The sequence below is a fragment of the Phoxinus phoxinus genome (assembly GCF_949152265.1).
Source record: "Phoxinus phoxinus genome assembly, chromosome: 21".
Classification (NCBI taxonomy): Eukaryota; Metazoa; Chordata; class Actinopteri; order Cypriniformes; family Leuciscidae; genus Phoxinus; species Phoxinus phoxinus.
Genome location: NC_136896.1, coordinates 18,508,633 through 18,530,502, shown reverse-complemented (window position 1 = coordinate 18,530,502; position 21,870 = coordinate 18,508,633). Strand labels below are relative to the sequence as shown.

Here is a 21,870-nt window from a genome sequence, read left to right as displayed (position 1 = left end):
CATTATTTGTTTAAAAACCATGGATAAATGTCAGAGATGTTAGTGTGTGATCATGGGCGGAGTGTGTTGCTTAATTCGGCTAAAAAAATTGTAAAAAAAATCTTTTACAATTTTGACTTTAGATTCTGAGTTCTGGCTGAAATGTGTGAGTCTGTGGGTCCGTTTTTGTTGAGATCGGATGACATGACACTCGATTTAAATCATCAATTGACCTTTCATTGTGATTGATCTGTTTAGCCATTTCCGTCTGTATTCTGCAAGCTGGTTGTAATTCAGTTCAGGAACATAATTGTCTGGTTTATAAAAGAAACAAATAGTTCTCTTTGAATTTAGAGTTCTGAGTCTTAAAAAACAAAGAACGCCAATGAGCTGTTTGGGAAATCGCACAGTAACCACCTGCAAAAACAAAGGCATTGCAAGTGAGGCGGACTAAACTTGAGGAATGATTTCACTTCAGCAGTGTCAAAGAAAAGTTATGTAAGGGGTGTGAAATTGAGTCATTGTGTTAGACGTCGGGGGCCGTACAAAACGTAACAGAAATTCTTACATTTTGACCAAAAAATCTTATTACAAGTAGGACTTGTTTAAGATTATGAGCTATTTATAAAGTAGCTAAAAGCAATTTTTAGCAAACACAGATTCTAAGGTGCTAACTGAGATTGCACTTAAAGGGATAGTTCACCCAACATTTTTTAATTATCCCATTTACTCTCAAGCCATCCTAGGTGTATATGACTTTCTTTTTTCAGCCGGACACAATCAGAGTTACATAAAGAAAAAAAAGAAAAGAAAAAATCCTGGCTCTTCCGAGCTTTATAAAGCTTTGAATAGATTTTGAAGGCCAGAAAAGCACATCCATCCATTATAAAAGTAATTAAATACGGATCCAGGGGTTAATAAAGGCCATCTGAATAATTAAAGTCCCTGTAAAGGCAAGAAAAAAATAATAATTATAAACACATTATAAATGTTAGAAATGTATTGCTAAAACATATTACAAAGACTGTGAACTGTGAAGTACTGAATTGTGGAGTTAGACCGTTAAACAATTTTTCATCGGTGTGTTCCGGATTTTTTGGGCGGGGCTGAAACGGGGGCTCGATGACGCACTGGAGCCCCTGAGCTCCTGGACACGCCCCTACTTGACGCACTGGAGCCCCTGAGATTCACATTCACATCAGTTTGCCGCTCAATCGCGAGTTACTGTCAGTACTATTTGTTACTACAGCCTACAGTTTGCTAGCTAGCTATCCCTTCTTCACGGAAATGCGTAGGCCTACTGCGATCACGTACAAAACAGATCGGTGTCCTTATTTAAATTTACCAAAAACAATCACATCAAGAAGGGGTGGATTAATTTTGTGAAGAGCCACCTTGATGGAGAGCTGAAGATCACCGGCAAAACCCGCCTCTGTAATGATCATTTTACACACGATAGATATATAGACTTTCGTCGGAGACAACTGGGCTTCACTGATGTTCCGCTGTTACTGGTGAATGGAGCCGAACCGACTATCTCCCGCCTCGGCCTTCATCCTCCCGTCGCGCCGACAACTGTGCCATCATCGGCAGTGCGTGCCCACCAATGAGTGTAAGTTACCTTGTGTGCTTATAAGTAGGTGGCGTGGTTTCAGCACAGCCGGCGGACACGTCCACAGCGTTTGAGATTAGAGACTACTGCTCATTTTTTCAAGATTTTGATACTTAATTTTGACTTTACAGGGACTTTAAAGCAAAGCAAGTAGTAGGCCTACATATAGCCTACTTTACCTGTGCTGTGCACGCAGTTGTTGTTGTCTCGTCTCTCCTCAGACACGGTGCTGCAATAGCGGAATTCAAAACGCACACAAGATGGCGCCATTTATCGGTGAATCCGATATTACAAAACCGACACCCGATTATGGGAAAATGCTTAAATATCAGGAAAAATATCGGTAAACCAACATATCGGTCGATCTCTAGCCAAGATGTTTTAAAATAACTTTGATTGTGTTTGGCTGAAAGAAGAAAGTCATACACCTAGGATGGCTTTAGGGCGAGTAAAAAAGACAAGCAGCTAAGGACTACGATGATGTTAACCCCAAAAGCCCAAAAATGGCCACCCTCAAACTCTGAATCATCCGAAAGTGAGCCTGCTGCAAGTCAGTGTCAGGACACCAGTCATGTCATTTCAATTAAATAATTTAATTAAACATTGAAACATTGATTTTAATATTTACATTTATTTTAAAATGGATTTGCATTGTGCAAAATGATCACATATGTCTCATTTATAGTTAAAGCAATGACGTAAACGAGTTCCATCAAAGGCTCCAACCACTCCAGGGAAGCTTGCAATCCTTATAAAAGCGGCTTGGTTTTTTTCGCGTTGTTTACAGATCAGCTGGAAAGTAAATGAACTGCCATACAGTAGTGTCCAAAAGTGATGTCTGGGTTAGGAAAATTTACATCTTCACCCTTTATTCAAATATTATTTAAAATGCGTTAAAGATTTTCATATTGCGTAGTTGTGCTTAGTCAATTGTTTTATTTGTGATAACGTAATGAAACATGCCAATGAACACATAAAACAAAAGAGAACCAGTGATTATGAACTGATTAGCCTATATTGTTGGCAATGTATTCTTTTTCCTGTGAGCTACAGCATGTAGTTTGCCTTTTTTTTGCCAAATAATTCTGTCAGATAAATACCTTCCAAGTCTTTGTTGTTCCTTCATATTTTAAAATATTTAAAAAATATTTTCCTCATATTTTGATGGTTTAAGTGAACTTGTAAGCTCATTAAAAACTAAAAACAAAAACCTTCTGACATCACTTTTGGCCACTACTGTATGTCTGGTGGTGTGGTTAGTGCCACAATAGTGGTATGGACTGATGGTACCAAGTGCACTGCTGCATTTTTCCGGTTGCCAAAAATGTCATTATTACTTTCATTACTGCAGTCAGAGCATTGATTTGTAAACGAGTGGCATAAGTTATTACATTTCTTATAAGGTCAGTTACAAAAATAATACATTTACAATCAAGCCTGTATCGTTTTATCAACTCCCTGTAATCATATTACCACAATACACTATATCTTTGTTGGAAAGTGTGTGGTCTTCTCCTATCTGCAGCCATCTTGTTACTCCTAACTAGGTTAGGATACCTCTCCAGCACTCTTGAATAATATAGGAGCTGAGACCTAGACTTAACTTAGGAACCTTTATGAATAAAACTTCTTAAGTCTAGATATAAGAGTAAATTTACATAGTTCTTATAATTTTGACACACTTAAGACAAAAATGTTACGCTTTATACAAATGGCCCCTCATCATTTGTAAGCTTTGGTAAACAGTAAAAAATATTTTGATTCAGGCATTTCAGTGGTGCAAATGAATGCCTAATACCTATGAGGGTTTAACATCATTCTTGGATTGGAACCTTGTGGTCTTACAAGCTGGGCTTGTTTAGAGAAGCCTTTGGAATATTTAGTTAAATTATTTGGGAGAAGCCAATAGGTCTAATTACGTCTACGTGTTTGCATGTGTTTGTGTAAAATTGCTAAAATCTAGAGCCTAACTTTTTCTGTTTACACAAAACAAATAGGCAAGCCCTGCCAATTGCCTTGGCATAATGTCATTGTATGGGTGGTTAAAAACTTTGCATCTGATAAAATGACAGTGTTATTGTTTTAAAATACACTGACAAGACTCAACTGGATTGTATTGAGTTGGCTTAATTGATCCCTGAGGGGAGATTTTTAGACGGATCGGGATCAACGAGGAACAGGAATGCTTAGGAGAGCTCAGGCCTGATTTTCAAGTACAGTCCAGATAAATAAAGTATCTATTTTTTGATTTATATTCATACACTGTAAAAAAAAATCAAGTCAACATTTTCTAGTGACTGGTCTCATCTACATTTTTCAATTAGTCTGACATATTATTTCTCATTGAGCCTATGTTAACAGACTATTGCAACAATTAATTCAATTTATTTTTACAGAATTTCACTTGGGCCAATTAATAAATTTAGATGTGACCAGTCACTAGAATATTTTGACTTGTAGAGGCAAACATTTTTTTACAGTGTAGTTTTTGTATTTTATGTTGTCTTATATTTCTCTCTCTCTCTCTCTCTCTCTCTCTCTCTCTCTCTCTCTCTCTCTCTCTCTCTCTCTCTACTGAACAAAATTGTAAAGGCAACACTTTAGTTTTTGCCCCCATTTTTGTGTACACAAAAGGCCTATTTCTCTCAAATATTGTTCACAAATCTGTCTAAATCTGTGTTAGTGAGCATTCTCCTTTGCCGAGATAATCCATCCAACTCACAGGTGTGGCATATCAAAATGCTGATTAGACAGTAGTGTTGTCACGATACCAAAATTATGACTTCGATATGATACCAGACTAAAATACCTCGATACCAATACTGAATCGATACCATGGGGAAAACTAAAACAGTAAAAGTAATTGAAAAATATGACAGAACTTACAATTCATTGTTTTATAAATTAATTTAAAAACAATCTTAAAACTCTGTTCCTGCCCTACTTTTTGACCATTCCTTCCCCTTTATAAAATAAAATAATAATAATGACATGCCAGTGTGTACGTCCTTACAAAGATGTTAGCAACATTGAGATTATTATCAATCATGTTAGCATTTGCTAACCTTTCACAATTCTGAACAGGTTTGGGATGACCAAAATCTTATTTCATGAAACGAGTTATTTCATATTTTTTTAATCTAAATTTATAATTACAATATAGATATTTAATTCAATTTTATCTTTGCTATTAAAAGTAAGCAAAAAAGCAAATTACAAACAATATGACAAATACTATAGGAGACAAATGAAATAAACAGTGCTTAATTTCTTTTTTGCATGCTGTTAAATAGTAGTGTACTGTAGCTGAACAACTAAAGTCTTCACTCTATAAATCAACTATAGATTGATTCTTAATAAATAGATCAAATTCATTCCGTCAAGCTTTGGGTGATTGTCTATTTTCTGTTGTTGTTTCATTAACATTAATCACACAGAATATTAGGCTGCTGGTCCAGCCCTTTAAGACCTCAACATAGGCTACCCAATGGAACACATACGATTTATTTTTTCAAACGGTTTTCGTTCACTAAAGACATACCCGACTGTGTTTACGTGAATAGTCGCCAGGACGTACATTTTTACCAAGAATTTAGATTATTCAATCCTAATGATGCGCGAAAGCGCCTAACTGAAGTCGTGATCACATGCTGTGTGAAGGGCATGTGCGCGCACTTTAGGTCTGAGCCCGGCAGCGCAAGCATGTCCCGCGCTTTTTCTCATGCATGCATGTTTCGCTGTGTGTATATATTTTACTGTTCTGCTTCCGCCGTTTAGTGATTGAAAACAGTGGAAGCAGAGCTCTGCACACACACATCTTGACTCTAGCTGTCACACATCAACGCAAAATAAAGAAATACTGCTCTTATTATTTAGAGGGCTGTCACTCTTAAAGTACCGGTAGGCTACTAATAAAATTTCATATCGTACCAATTTTAATAGCTGGATTTCGCTATACCTTTCTAGTATGGGTGCGCGATATTGACAAAATGTGATTACGATATCGATATTAATTTCGATATTTCAATTCCGATCGCTCAAATCACTTCAGGAGGTTTGCTGGGCCGCATTCCAGACGAAACTGGACAAGTGTAAATGCATCTGGTTGTTGAAACCAAATGTAAATTTTACTCCAAACAAAAATGCTAAAAATTAAACGTGTGAGAGCGTGTTATAGGCTATGTGTCATGTTATAGCCAGATACGACGATGCTACTGCAGCACGCATCACTGAAGCTGAGCATCGATTCATCAAGCCAACGTGCAAACTATCGCAAATCAAAGTGAAAGTAAGTCGCAGACGCTTAACACACAATCATCTTCATTAAAAGTAAAGAAATGAAATGATCTTACCAGGGCTGTTGCCGCTCTCTCTTATTGCGGTCTTTGATTTCGAAATTTTAGCTGACGATCAATAAAATGCAGCTCATAACTGCTTTCGGGTACGTGGACATTAAATCTGCATATAGCGCGGGAATTGAAGATCGGATTTATATCCGTTTTGCAAAAATACATTTATGTGACCAGGTGTAAATGGAATCATTTTGATAAATCAGATAGCTATCCGATCTGAGAAAACACATGAAGCGGCCAGGTGGCCTGATGTTTATACTTGTGCGCTGTGTGTGTGTGGGGACTGTGTGGTAGAGCGAGGGAGAAGTGAGAGAGTGGCGATTGGCTTTGGAGCTAGTAGCGACTAGAGTCATATTGAGAGAAACAAAGTGTCTTCTTTCTGACTACTGTGGGAAATCTGTAGCATGAAAAGTTAACCCTCTCCTTGATTGCATGTTGTTTATGGAGGAGGAGAACCAGGAAATTAGTCGGGGGAAATGCAATGCTACCAAGCGACGTGTATTTTTCTAGAGGTGCATGTCGGACGCATCATAAACAAAATATCGCAAGACTTTCGATATTATATCGGGCGACGTGATATCGCGATAACGATATTGATTCGATATATCGTGCACCCCTACTTTCTAGTACCGGTATATCGTGCAACACTATTAGACAGCGTGATTATTGCACAGGTGTGCCTTAGGCTGGCCACAATAAAAGGCCACTCTAAAATGAGCAGTTTTATCACACAGCACAATGCCACAGATGTCGCAAGTTTTGAGGGAGCGTGCAATTGGCATGCTGACTGCAGGCCCGTGAATTGAATGTTCATTTCTCTACCATAAGCTGTCTCCAAAGGGGTTTCAGAGAATTTGGCAGTACATCCAACCGGCCTCACAACCACAGACCACGTGTAACCACACCAGCCCAGGACCTCCACATCCAGCGTCTTCACCTCCAATATCGTCTGATATTGAGACCAGCCACCTGGACAGCTGCCCCAACAATCGGTTTGCATAACCAAATAATTTCTACACAAGCTGTCAGAAACCGTCTCAAGGAAGCTCATCTGCGTGCTTGCGTCCTCATCGTGGTCTCGACCTGACTGCAGTTCGTCGTCGTAACCGACTTGAGTGGGCAAATGCTCACATTCGATGGCGTCTGGCACTTTGGAGAGGTGTTCTTTTCACGGTTGAATCCCAGTTTTCACTGTACTGGGCAGATGGCAGACAGCATGTATGGCGTTGTGTGGGTGAGTGGTTTGCTCAACGTTGTGGATCGAGTGGCCCATAGTAGCGGTGGGGTTATGGTATGGGCATTCATCCACGACCATCACCTCATGTTGCAGCATGCTAATGAACGGCCCCATGTTACAAGGATCTGTACACAATTCCAGGAAGCTGAAAACATCCCAGTTCTTGCATGGCCAGCATACATGGGATATGTCATCCATTGAGCATGTTTGGGATGCTCTGGATATATGACATCGTGTTCCAGGTCCTGCCAATATCCAGCAACTTCGCTCAGCCATTGAGGAGGAGTGGACCAACATTCCACAGGCCAAAATCAACAACCTGATCAACTCTATGCGAAGGAGATGTGTTGCACTGCGTGAGGCAAATAGTAGTCACACCAGATACTGACTAATTTTCGGACTGCACATTTTAGAGTGGCCTTTTATTGTGGCCAGCCCTAAGGCACACCTGTGCAATAATCATGATGTCTAATCAGCATCTTGATATGCCACACCTGTGAGGTGGATGGATTATCTCGGCAAAGGAGAAGTGCTCACTAACACAGATTTAGGCCCTGTCCCAAATGACGCACTTCATGTGGACTTTCGGTCTCGTGGACTTAAATTGCGCGTGCTCGCTGAGTCTACGAGTCCGTAAGCCGTCCCATTCATCATTTTAACGCTCTGAAGTGTGCTCAGCAGCGCCCCCTTTGTACCCTTGAAGCGGTCTTCCGCGAAGCCCGCATAGATGCAGGCTTCACGCACTTTAACTACCCAGAAATCCTTGCGAATTTGCGAAAGGCCAATCAGACAACGAATGGGAGAAGAAAATATTTAAGTGTAAATATCATTATGGTTTTTATGACCTATGTGTACATTTTACCAGTTATTACCTACAGTTTATACAAACATATGGTCATCAACCAGTGGTTGATGTCTCAAACATAAATATATATTTATATTTATAATATAAACATAATATAAACACACTGAATAATAGGCTACGATCGCATCATGATTCATTAAATAAATATAACCGAATGTCAGGGCTTTACTGAATCATATGTAAATGTAGAAATATAATATTTAAACAACAACCAGACCGTCTTCCTATTTCCGGCGTGGCGATCGAGTCTGTCCCAAAAATACCTCTCAATGCGCCCTCGTGCACTCGCGCAAAGGGCCCTATAGGTCCTGCACTACATGATGTCACCAAAGTGTGGACTCTGAGTAAGTCCACAAGTCCGGAGTGTGCCATTTGGGACAGGGCCTTAGACAGATTTGTGAACAATATTTGAGAGAAATACCCCTTTTAGAAAAAGTCTTAGATATTTGAGGTCAGCTCATGAAAAATGGGGGCGAAAACAAAAGTGTTGCGTTTATATAAATATTGTTCAGTGTATGTATAACTTTTTCCCGATGTCTGCCTGCGCTTTTCTACCAAACAACCACTGTGTGTTAGTAAATAGCTCAAAACCTATTACCTTTTTTACCTAAAACTCCTAGCTAGGAACTCTTCAGAGGACTCCTAGTCATTAGATAAAATTCTTTGTCAATACAGCCCTGGTTCCTGTAAAGTAAATCATGGTTTTAAACGCCTGAGGAGAATTGCAAAGCTTGAACATGTTCCAACAAAGCATCTGAGAGCTCATGATTCTTCTCTTCTTTTGTTTATTTTGATCCATGTAAAAGCAGGGGTGGACAGAAGCCTCTTTGTCAGGTGGTGAAAGTGTTGCGGGCCAGTTGTTGAAGTGCTGTTTTTCATGGTGAGGTCAATTATTAACTTTTCCAATAAGTTTTTAGATTTTTACCTGTTATGGGCATGTTTTTCCCTAACCTAATTTAATGTATAATTCTTGCATTTAACCAATAAATTAAATTAGAATAATACGACAAATAGGGATGTTATTATGTCTCGGCAATATGGCAAAAAATATGATTATTTTATATTTTTTTATAATATATATTTTTTTCATATTGATCAATATCTATATTTATCATCATTTGCTTTCATTTCCTGCATTTGGGGGCATTCTAGCTAGGTTTGCTGCGTTAGTTGGTTTTACCTGTTACACTTCGGCTGTACACAAATTACATTACTTGGCCACCGCGGCAATAGCTGCAGAGTTGCAGCACATTGCAGCAGGAGTCAGATTTCAGTTATCACGTGGCGACAGTGAGCGATTACTGACAAGACAATGGCAAATATTAAAAAAAATATTCAATACAAGGCTATTCATTGCATTCCTGAATACATGACTTCTAATTAATCACACGTTGCAATGTTGTATGTAGAGGTCAGAGTTCAACTTTTCTAAGCATGCAGTAGGGAATCGTGTTCAGCGGTGACCTGACTTCCCTCTTAATCTCGCTCTCTGCTGCTCCTCCACATCCCAACTTTCCATTTCCTGGGTATTGACAGTAAAATGGGTGTTAGGAAGTTCCTCACTGTAAATATTTACATGGGCTCAAAGTTTTTTTTTTTTTTTTTACACTGTCTAGGATCAGGAGCTACAGAGCCTGGGCCAAACTGAGCAGAGACGTTCTACTAATACACTTTGAGTGTTAATAATGGAATGAAAATGGAGTAAATAGAAATCTGCCAAACTACATATTTAAAAATTGTTCAGACAACTCAACAACTTGATGAAATTTTTAAGTATGCAGTTTTGCACGTCCTAACAATGCACCAAATGCACCTGACCCGCGTTTTTTTAAAGTAGCTATAGTAAATGCTCATCGTAGTCATGGGCCATAGACAGAGGAACTAGGGGTGCGCATTTTTCTGAATGCTGTATGATATCGCCTAGTGTTTTGTAACAAAGGCTTGATGTATTCATTTATTTCGTTTCATTTTCTTAACAATTAAGATGATGCATGTGTTTATCCAGTCTAATCGAAGTGTGCGTCTCTTCCCCGACTTTCCCAACAAAAACCCCGCCCCCTCTCATCAAATACATAAAACTGACATTACTGAGCTATATGCGTTTAAAAGTAGCCTATTAAAATGGCACAATGGCATTGCTCAGTTCAACGCGTTGGGAAATCGGGCATTTTGTCCCGCGTCAGCTTTTATTCAAAAGTTAATAAAGCGCTCAACATTCAGGTAAATAAGGATTTCCCACTGTCATCTCTGACTGAGCTTGTGCGTCACCCTCGCGCAGTTATTCAGCCAATAAAGTGTAGACCTATGTATTTCATAGAACATTGTGTCTAGTACTATATAAATTACAAAGGTTTAATTGGCATCTTTATTTTAAAGGGCACCTATTATGACATTTAAAATGTTCCTAATATTGTTGTGGGAGTCCCCAACAACAGTTTTACATGCATGCAATGACAAAAAACACTTTTGTTTTCGTATAATATGCATTTATTTTTACCTGATTTGCTCACCGACTCCCAAATGATTCGTTCAACGACTCGTTTTTCAAACCCCTCCTTTGCGCGACGCTAATCTGCGTTGATTGGTCAGATGACCCAGCAGTGTTTACAGAGATAATACTTATTTTTAACACGGAGTGCAATGATGCTTTTATCAATTAAATTGTATTATAATAATGATTATAGTCCACTGCTTTATAGTTTGTAGTAAAAAACGAAAAATAAGATAAATAATTTAATGTTATGTTAGCGAGCATAGCCCAGAGTTCATATTGTAAAAGCACAATCAGTCTTTGTTTGCATTAGCCGGATGCATAAACATAACGTTTTTACAAAAAAAAAAATGCAGTTACGTTACTACGAGGTATTACTCTATTCTTTAGACAACTCCGAAAACAACGACAAACACTTCACATATCTCAATACAATTGTCATTGAAGACCTAGAAGCTAAACGGTGCTTACACAACAAACAAAATAATTAAGTATGCTACATAAAATATAAAAGCAAAAATTATTAATAACACTTACAGGTTGTGATACGGAGGAGGAAGCTGATGCAAATACACTTGGAACTGAACCATCCTTCAATATCAGCCAGCTCGCGAATCCAAGTTTGATTGCATTTAAAAAGCAATCGTCTTCAAAATGACGCGAACAAAGCACAAGGCTCGGACTATACTTCTGTGGTATAGTGATTTATAGCCACTTAGTCTTCAAATGCTCCTCCTTGGGCAGATGAAAAAAGTTTGCTTTTGAGCCGCACTTCAGAACACAGCGTCTCGTCGCCATGATGTTTTCCCTGCTGGCCTTGGAGCGCAATAAGTGGGCGTATCGTATTCAAATAACTTGACAAGTTGACGTCATATAGTCAGAGAAAAAGCTTCGGTCTTCTAACGATTCATAAAAATGACTCAGAGTCGACTCTCACTTTTGAAAGACAATAACTTTATATACGGTGCACTTTCATATTTCAAACTTTGCAGGATGTTTTTGTTCACTTAGATCTATGTTACACACTACATGAAAGGTAAATTTCAAAATTCCATAATAGGTGCCCTTTAAACGACCCGACCGACCGCGACCCGAATATTAGTGGTGTCAACAATAATCGATTCGGCGATGCATCGCAATGCGGGATATGCACGATTCAGCATCGATGCGGCAAAGTGCCATAATCGATTATGTCACTGTTTATTTTCTGGCCTTGAGTTGGACAATAAAGTTACTTTCGTGGGCATAACAACAACAACAATCAAGACGGCTGAGGCGGAGGGAGATGACCGCGATAGACGGGTAATTAAAAACGCACCCAAAGCTTGGAAAAGCGGACATCTGGGCACATTTCGATTCTACGAAGTTAATGGGAAACTTAACAAGACGAGGCTGAACACAGGAGCGCAGCTTCGCGGCTGAGACACGAATAGACTAACATAAAGCTTTTACTCTTAAACACAAAAGGCACGTCCATTTGAATAAACAAATAATATTTATTAAACAAACCAGATCAAGAGCAAAAACGAAATAAAATGCATAACTGAAAAATAAAGCATAGGCTCAAAACTAATACAAACAGTGGCACTGCGCATTGGGCTCCAATAATTATTTTCCGTCTTCTAAAAAAAAAATGCTGCCACACTGCCGATGTCTTTGTTGACATGGTAGAGGAGGACTGACTATGAATTAAACGGTCTCTCAATTAAATAAATAATATTTTGCAAACCTTCTAGCCTAATTTCTTCAGTCTGTCTCTCTTCTCCGGTGGGTTGGGCTAATCCAAAAGAAGTGAAAACAAGGGGGGTGTTCTGAAGACACACTGTTACCTGTGAAACAGGGGTGCTCTGAAAACACCCCCATTTGCAATTAGTGCTTTCCACCTGATGAAACGAACGCGGCAAAACTGATGAAACGAACGCGGCAAAACTGATGAAATGAACGCGCAAAACGAATAAAATGAACGCGGGAAAACTGATGAAATGAACGCGCAAAACGAATGAAATGAACGCGGCAAAACTGATGAAATGAACGCGGCAAAACTGATGAAATGAACGCGGCAAAAAATCGACCAATCAGAATTTTGGTCAAGCCAGAACGTATCGACCAACAATCAACTGGGAGATTACAGCCCTAGAAAGCAGTGATTTATGTTTTCTTTTTCAGGTTTGAAAATGCCATATCCAATACCCTGTACCATTCAATTTTATTTTGTTTAATGACATTTATGTCAAAGATACAGGAGAGTGATAATACACACATAGCAGCCAAAAAAATCTGTTGTTCAATATATGACTGCTTGTATTGCCTCATGACTGATGAAAAAATTGCCTTGTTGTGTGCAGTAGAATTTTGATGCATCGCAATGCATCGTAGAATCGAATTGAATCGAATCGTTACCTGGTGAATCGTAATTGAATCGAATTGTGAGGGCAGTGCCAATGCACACCCCTACCGAATATCATTAAAAATATTTTTGGATGACTCGTAACCACGGGTGACCGCAGGCACCCGCTCATTTTGGATCAACCCGCGCATCACTGCCATACAAGTCTGTGAGTCAGAAGTAGATATAGGCCTGGTTTCACAAACAGGGCTTAGATTAAGCCAGAATTAGGCCAGAATTAGGCCTTAGTTCAATTAGGGCATTAAAGCAGCTTTTACAAGCATGACTTAGAAAAAAACATTACTGGTTTGCACCTTGAGACAAAACAATGGCAGTGTTACAAGTGGCAAGTTACTTTCAGTTAAAACCGCTCAAACATGCATTTTAGTCTGGGACTAGGTTTAAGCCTTGTCTGTAAAACCGGGGGATAGTCACGCTGGGAGTACAAGCTGAATATTCCGTGCACAGTACATTGTTTTCTAATTCAATTTCACAGACCTCAAATCGGCTCAGATTGGCATATTCAATCTTTTTACACTTCCTGCACAGTACTTCTGTGATAATTTGAATTATTGTAGTAGCACATAATGAGATTGTGTGGAAAAGACTGTGAAGCTTTTTCATGACAACCATACAAACACAGATTTGAATGTTCCGTGGTACCTGAGGTCTGATCGGTTAGTCATACTTTTCTTAAAGGAGAACTCCGGCGCAAAATGAACCTTTGGTCTAATTACACATTGTTACCTAGTCAACCTTTATCTGAGATTTGTTTTCATGATTATCGAATGTAAATAGTTTTATCTCTAAAAACAGTTTAGCCTATAACGCTAGTATAACGCTAGTATATAGGGCATAGAGTAATGACAAATAAAAATCACTTGTTAATACCTCTAACAAGGCTCAAAATAGCCCCACACTAACACGGTAACATAATGAGGGTCCCTACCTTCAAACCGAAGCATTGAGAACTTTGTCAGTGTCCAGACAGTTTAAAAAGAAGATATTTTATACATAGTCAACTTCGCGTATACAGGCAGAAGCCATCTTTGAAAAACAGTCTTTACCAGTCGATCTACGAACGCCGATCCAAGTGCGCTGGACCATATGAGATTCTACACACTTCAGCTATTTGTATTCTTAAATAAAGAATAGTGTAGAAAATAATATACAATTTAAAAACATTTATTTTAAATGTTTTGCACAGCTTTTAAAAGGGGCAACAATATATGGCAGAAAAAGATGGGCTATTAATAAACTTTCAGAGCGCAAAACTATCATAATATGAAAGGTTCCAATACAGAGCACCACAAATAGCTTATGCATCCTGGGTGCAGAACGATGTGTTTTAAAGCAACATGCTGTAACAGCGCCCAGTGCTCCGCTTTGAAAAGGTTAGGGCACAAAGAGAATATATGTTGTGCGTACAACTCCTAGTGTATTATCCAACAACATGAGCTTTTTCTCTTCATAGGTTTAAATGTCAGTTACTGGAGACATCAGCTCTGTGGAATACTTGATTCTGATTGGTAAATCGCTCCATTCCAGCGGTAGCCTATGTTATCCCCCCGATAACAATTGGTAAAAACTGTTTACGCTTGCTTGAAAACTTTTTTCCTTGTGGAAGGTTAGCATTTGGTGAGCTAATAAAACATTAAAACTCAAATCAATATTTTGTCTAGTTATTTAAAGGGGTGGTAAAGTATGATTTCACTTTTCTAACTTTAGTTAGTGTGAAATGTTGCTGTTTGAGCATAAACAACATCTGCAAAGTTACAACGCTCAAAGTTGAGAAACCCATAGAGAGTGATAAAGTTGATCCTGCTGCTAGCTCATGTACAGCTAATACTCACGCTCTGTGTCTCTGCGAGATTCGTAAGGGAATGATTCAGATTTCTCTCGGCACAGCTACTAGGAGACTCACGTCACCTCTACGTCGTCAAGCTCAGTTTGAGCCTGCGCAGTACGCCTGGTGATCAGGAAGTGAGTGCTTCTAATGGGCCTCACTTTTCTCCGTTGAAATCTATGGGGTCGCTGTGTCCATCTTACTAACACACGCGAGCTCTTGAAGCCCTCTGTGCAGCTCATTTGGATTTAAAGGGCCAGGCACAAAACGGTGCGTTTTTGCAAATCCTCAAAAATGCTTTATAAAATGCTTGATAAAAATATCTGTGGGGTATTTTGTGCTAAAACTTCACACACACATTCTAGGGACATCAGAGATTTATTTTACATCTTGTGAAAATGGCATTTTACTACCCCTTTAATTGTTTAATGGTCTCACTCTCTTTTGTTTCTTGCAAACGCTGCTTCTGCCATTTTGCGACGATTGTTTTGTACACTGTAATTGATTATAAGATAACAAACAGGTACAATTTTAAAACAATTTAATCTCATATTAATATCTCTTATCCCCATTATTATTTAAACCAGTTGGAAACAGGGCTTCTCTCTTGCACGCTCAATTTCCGGGATATTATTTGCGGGCACTATCCCGCAAATCCCGGTAGACTCCTGGACCCTCCCGGAATTCTGTTTGGCTACTGTGCGCTAGACACGTCCCGATATATGGTAATATGATATAGGGGCCTGTGGGCCTAAAGTTAATCATTTTGGGTTGGTATTAATGTAAACACAAAAATCGGATACCAGTCGTCTAAAGGGAATGTAAATAGGCTGGGCAAAAACATTTATATGGTAAAATAAAATCTGATCTGTGCATTAAGCCTTGAAATGTAGACAGCCACAATTCTTTATTATTGTTTGGTAACGCTCTATAGGTTCCTTTAGTAGTTAACAGTAGTTAACATGAATTAACAATGAAAAACACTTCTATTATTTTTTTATTTAGTTAATTTCAACATTGTCCCTATTAATACATTATTAAAATCAAAAAAAGTTGTGCCTGTTAATATTATTTGATGGGCCTGAGCTAACATGAACTAACATCAGTTAGATCAGTTGCATATTTTATTAACCAATAAATGTAACACATGTACAGTGGGGAGAACAAGTATTTGATACACTGCCGATTTTGCAGGTTTCCCCACTTACAAAAATAAGAAATACAGAAAATCACATTGTCTGATTTTTAAGTAATTAATTGACTTTTAAGATGAAAATTCTCATAAACCATTTATTGCTTTAACTAGTTGTTGTGTGACTAACTGACCATCCTGCCCATCTCTGATGTCAAAGGTGGTTGCTAAATGAGTCTTGAGTGTTTAGAGACTCACAGCCAGTGAACATCAGGGTCATGCTGATAACACTGTGATTATGAAATGCTGGATATGCTGTAATGTTTGTACTGTAGTTTTTTTTTTGGTGAAACAAATGCACTTCCCTATCTCAGTGGTCTCTTTTTTTAAAATTCACTGTTAAAATATGAGAAGTCACCTGGTTTCAATGATTTGTTGGTGATAGAGCTGTAACATGCAGCCCAGATGGTTTTCTTCCTGTTTACTTTTAAATAAAACATCATGCCTCTTCAGAATGCATAATGTCATGTTGTTTACAGCTGTATACACATCTACAGTGCAAATGCATCCTTGCTTTTGTCACGTGATGCTGTGTTCAGTGTATTTCTTCTTACATGTGTTTGGGCATCTACATTTAGCTTAAAGGACCTATTTGCAGAAGTTCCCAGCTGTGTTGACAAAGTATTATGTGGAAAGACGTGCAGTCAACTAAATGCCTGAGCTTGTTTTCTTGTCCACGATGTTGTGATTTTGATCAAATAGTTATGAACTCGCAAATTTCTTAGTCAAGTCACCTTTATTTATATAGTGCTTTTTACTATACAGATTGTATCAAAGCAGCTTCACAGTGATAACATGAAAATAATACAACAGTTTGTTTCTAGAAGAAAATTTCATCATCGTCCACCTGAAGTAAGGTAGATCAACAATATTATTGAATATTAAATGTCCCCAACTAAGCAAGCCAAAAGCCAAGGCAACAGTGGCAAGGAACCAAAACTCCATCGGGTGATAGAATGGAGAAACCAGGTTCAGTCGGGGGCCAGTTCTTCTCTGGCTAACGAACAAACCGTGTATGATTATGATTTAGGCAGCATTACAGGTCAGAAGTCAGATTGGATCAGAACATTCACAATATTCATCCAGTTCCATCCATTTTCCTTAATGTGTGTGTGTGTCAGATGACCGGTTCATCTGCTGTTCACTACAACGATTACCAAATTACATACCACAGTTGCTACACTGTAAAAAACGTAGCTGTGGTTTAGGTTTTACAGATTTAACTTAACATGCCACTAATATGCTATTTTAAAGGATCCTACTTTTGTTTTGGAGATCTCCTACAACAGGTGTACATGCATCAAAGATAAAATAAAAAAAAAACACTTGAATTTTCTCATAATATACATTGCACATTACATTTTTCAGTGATTCTCGATCTCGAACGACTCGTCGGCCCAGTCTGTTACAATTGGTCTACCGCGTACAGACCCGTCGCCAGACCTCAGTCTTAAGGGGGGCATATGAAATGCATGGTAGGGCACAGTTATTAGCCTACAGTAATCGTATACTCTATTCGCGCAGCACGTAATCATAACCAACAGCAAAATGACCAGGTAGCCTATAGTCTACACATAGGCGCACATCAATCCGTTGCGGAGAGACTCTCTCTTCGTTCTGGTGAAATCACAAGACATAATGCACACAAATGTGTCCCTGCTTGATATACAACGACTGATTAAACGATCGGTTTTGATGAGGAAAAAAAAAAAACTACTTAGGTTCTGGGTTCTAATCCGCACTATGACACGCTAGGCAAAAGTTCTGCCACTGGACCATTAAAGTACATGTAGAATGGTCGGATCTATGTAGTTATTCTCGCCACTAACAACATTAGATCTCATTAAACGACAAATTAAGCACAATGTAGCCTACTATTTTATATATTTAATGTTTTAATGATAAAGAATGCAACACAAAATTAGCAACTATGATAATATACAATTTAAAGTATTTTTTTGAAGAGATCAAGTGGGGGGGGCACAAACATTTTGGGGGGCGGGCCCCTATGGCCCACCCATAGCGACGGCCGTGACCGCGTTTAACACTTTTTGGAAACGAAAAGACCATTGCCATAACTGGTAATGGCTTCAGCTTCAACTTTAGCTCCAGTACACACTGTAAAGAGAGTAACGATGGCGGCGATTTGACTATATCAATCCGAGCGCGTGCCCGATGATAAAATATGGGAAGAAATAGTTATTTAATCCGAACCTCCATCAAAAGGATGACTTGAACAGGACTCAGTTTGACGTACGTTATGAAATATTACAACTGTTATTCTTCACCATCAGCATTAACAAGTGTATGTCCATCAACAAACCGATATGTATATTTCTAATTTATTGCCATGCACATGCGCAAACTGTAACAATAACGGCGCATATAGCTAAGGACTAATGTGAATGACTGATGTAACATTAAAGTTTGTAAAACAAATCTTTCTCAATCCTTCATCATTTATAGACACAGTTTTAGGCTTAGCAGAACTAGCCTATTTCATTAAGACAGTAATAACTTTAGCCGGAAACTTACACAAAATAGAGCCCAAAACTACATATTTTGAACACCCGTTGAAAATATATAGTTCACTAATTAATCATACTTACAGGTTGTGATTCTGAGGAGCAAATAACTTGGGTACTGTTGTATTATAAATGTATTAACATTTGTAATTTAGGTTCCAATACAATAGTATATAAACTGAGAAAGTTCTGTACATTGTGTTTAGCTTTTAAGGTTATGCAGTGTCCAGCAAGAGATTCCTGCCAGTCCTGTTCTCTCTATAAGTTAAATGAGTCAGATTACTCACCTTTTGTATTTTATGGCTCTGGGAGCCCCTGGCCCAGTCGTTGAATAGTCAGGCTGATTGGATTAGCATCTATGCATATTTGAATGACACTGTTATGCTGATAAGATCAGGGATGAGGAAATTTTTGTAAACGAGCTGAGTCATGTACTTAATTTACATGCCACCTCTCTGTAAATCCCTCCCCCTTGGAATAAACTACAATGTATACTGCTTTAGTCAGACCTGGATGACTACAGCGACATGCAGCAAAGTCCTCAATAAAGAATAACTTCCGCTTGAAAGATACGACCAACGTCGCCTGGTCTCTGCTTTGACGAAGGAAAAGTTTCCAACAGTACTAAGTCTGACCTATCTTTCCAGAGCAAGTTTTCTTGTGAATCTCACATTGAATGCTTGCTAATGGAATTTTTATTTGAGGAATATATCAGTTTTACATTACTCTTTCTTTCTTCCATCAGTCTTCCAAAAAGCATTTCATTTTCCACCGCTCCTGTTTCTTTTTTTTTTCTCTCTCTCTCTCTCTCTCTCTCTCTCTCTCTCTCTCTCTCTCTCTCTCTCTCTCTCTCTCTCTCTCTCTCTCTCTCTCTCTCTCTCTCTCTCTCTCTCTCTCTCTCTCTCTCTCTCTCTCTCTCTCTCTCTCTCTCTCTCTCTCTCTCTCTCTCTCTCTCTCGAGTCTCTAGTTTTCAGGCTTGGAAAAAAATTATTTGCTGAGTGAGCTGGGAAACCCATCTGTAAAGCAAACGAGCTGGAATGCCATGATGAATCAGCCTACCTTAGGCCGAGGTGAAACCCCTCCTAACACATAAAGCTCTGTGTAATATTAAAACAAGGCCTGTAATCTGTCTACCTGCTCTTGTTTCTTGTCACAATTCCTTACGGCGTCTCTTTGTCCTTATCCACTGAAGATAATCCGACAGGGTTATGTTTGTGATCGCTCAGTGAAATGAGCGGGAACACAGGCAATATGCCCTAATGAGGTGAAAGCCACATAGACTTAAGTATTTTTTTTCCCATGCCTGACTGTCAGGGACTGTAGTGAACAGGACAGTACCCTACAAGGGCAGGACATTCAGCCAGTGTCTTCCTCTGTAGTGTTATCACAGTGTCTCAGGGTGGACGTATATGTGGCTTATACCTAGTTTGAGGGGAAAATGTGTGTCTTGTTAAACCTCTGTCTAGGTTTACTGATTATTTTATGAAATGTTTTTCTGAATAATCATGACTTTTAGAGACTAGATTGGCATTGGTATGTGTAAAAATGATGCAGGAAAGTGAAGACTAAAGACTGAACACTAGGCTCTGTTAGGGGTGGGCGCTAAACCGGTATGAACGTAACAACCGGTATTATGGTGTGCCATGATATGGATTTTGCGATACCGAGGATACCGTTTGATATTCATAAGTTCAAATTTTGTAGTTATATTGTTTTGTTCAATTTGGTGCTCTTTTACAACTTTTAACACTACTAATGACGATACAGAATCGAGGCTGAACTGAACGTTTAACCTTCTCCTCTACTGTGTCCAACTCGCGGGATGCACAGGCATTAATAATCAAACAGAGAGCATGGTAACAGTCCAAGTTAATAGAGCACAAACCCGCCTCCTTAAACACAACAGCAAGAAAGCGAGTATATGCAACTGCAGTTTGCGAACGCGTGAGATTTAACAGAGCTGCCAACGCATTCAGCGTGACACTTTCACACGCCACACTTCCATTTTCTCACGCACAGAAAAATCGAGAAAGCAAAGAGGACACGGAGACCAACATACAAGACAGAGCAGGTTACTTATGATAGCCTATAAAAAGTCTCAGCTCTCGGATTCTGTCAATTTTATTACGAAATTCAAACAATAAATGTTTCCGCTTGTAAATGTGACGTGACAGATCCTATAGCGCATCAATTCAAGCGGCACGTGAACCGATCATCTCTACTAGTAAATAAACACGAATGAACAATGTAGAATGTGAAAGATACAGTACAACTTATCAAAATGTATATTCCTCATACTCATACATAATATCGACCAATCAGTGTTTTCAACTGCGGAAAGAGGTCAATAAAACTATAGAGTATTTTGGTAAATATGTGCACTATATTACATGTTTATTATATATTTTTTTACTTCATTGAATAAAGTTGTTATAATAAATGCATTATATTTAATTTGAGTAATTTTTAACCTTAAATTATAGGCTACTACCAGCTGATATAGGGCTCTCTGTGTTTACAGCATAAGGTGTTTTTTTTTCTTGAGAAAATTAACACCCATCTTGTGTAGGCTACCTAATAAATTGTAAAATATTTTTCATTTCTATGTCCAATGAAATCTCTCACATTTTTCTAGTTATATAGGGTTTAAATGCATATTTTGCCTGTCATTTAACTAATAAAATGTGATTCCACATTTTTTTCTCATATCGCAATATAATATCGATATCGTCCGGATATCGAAAAATATCATATGTATTTTTGCTCATGTCGCCCACCCCTAGCGGCTCTGTTTAGAAAAGCAGTGCACTTTCATTCTGTCTGTGTTGACATGAGGCATAATGGCAAATGCTTAATCACACTAGGACTTTGCCTTTGAGAAATGTCATGGGAAATACTCCTCAAGCTATATTTTTAAACGTTATGAGAAAGTAGCAAAACATTTAAATGGTAATAGCATAGCTATGCTTAAGAATACACCTGATTTTAGGTGTCAGTCATGTCTGTAACAAAAATTGTAAAGATGAGTTTAACACAAGCCTTCTATAGAGTAGTGTAGGTACGATGTCACTTTGTTGGTCAATCGGCAGTTGGCATCACACTGGTTCCCTCAACAAAAACCCAATAGGATTTTTCAATAGGCTTTTGGATTATTGCAAAGAACAAGCTCTGTGATCAACGAAAGTTAATGATACTTAGAAGTTTTGTCCATCAAGATAAAATTACTAATGAACACAACTTTTATGAATTTTGAAGCCTAAATGCAGTTGCCAGAAGTAAAAAGCTCAACTACACCACGGTCCCACAACTTATTCAAGCTCACCACCACTAATCTTCCAACAACTCAGTTTTTATTTTCCTTTGTTTTCATTTTCTATCAATTATG

General features: G+C 38.5%; 1 protein-coding gene across 4 annotated transcripts in view; it reads left to right on the top strand.

Annotated features, from left to right (window-relative positions):
- svild (supervillin d) overlaps window positions 1-21,870 on the top strand; it is a 146,518-nt gene that overhangs the window by 503 nt on the left and 124,145 nt on the right. Inside the window, exon 2 of one of the 4 annotated variants that reach the window (XM_079595179.1) lies at window positions 8,855-8,925. The exons of 2 other annotated variants lie outside the window; for them this stretch is intronic. The gene's annotated coding sequence lies outside the window, so the exon portion shown is untranslated. Of the gene's footprint in view, window positions 1-1,472; window positions 1,592-8,854; window positions 8,926-21,870 lie in introns of those variants that run through there. One more of the 4 variants, XM_079595181.1, reaches the window with a different exon arrangement.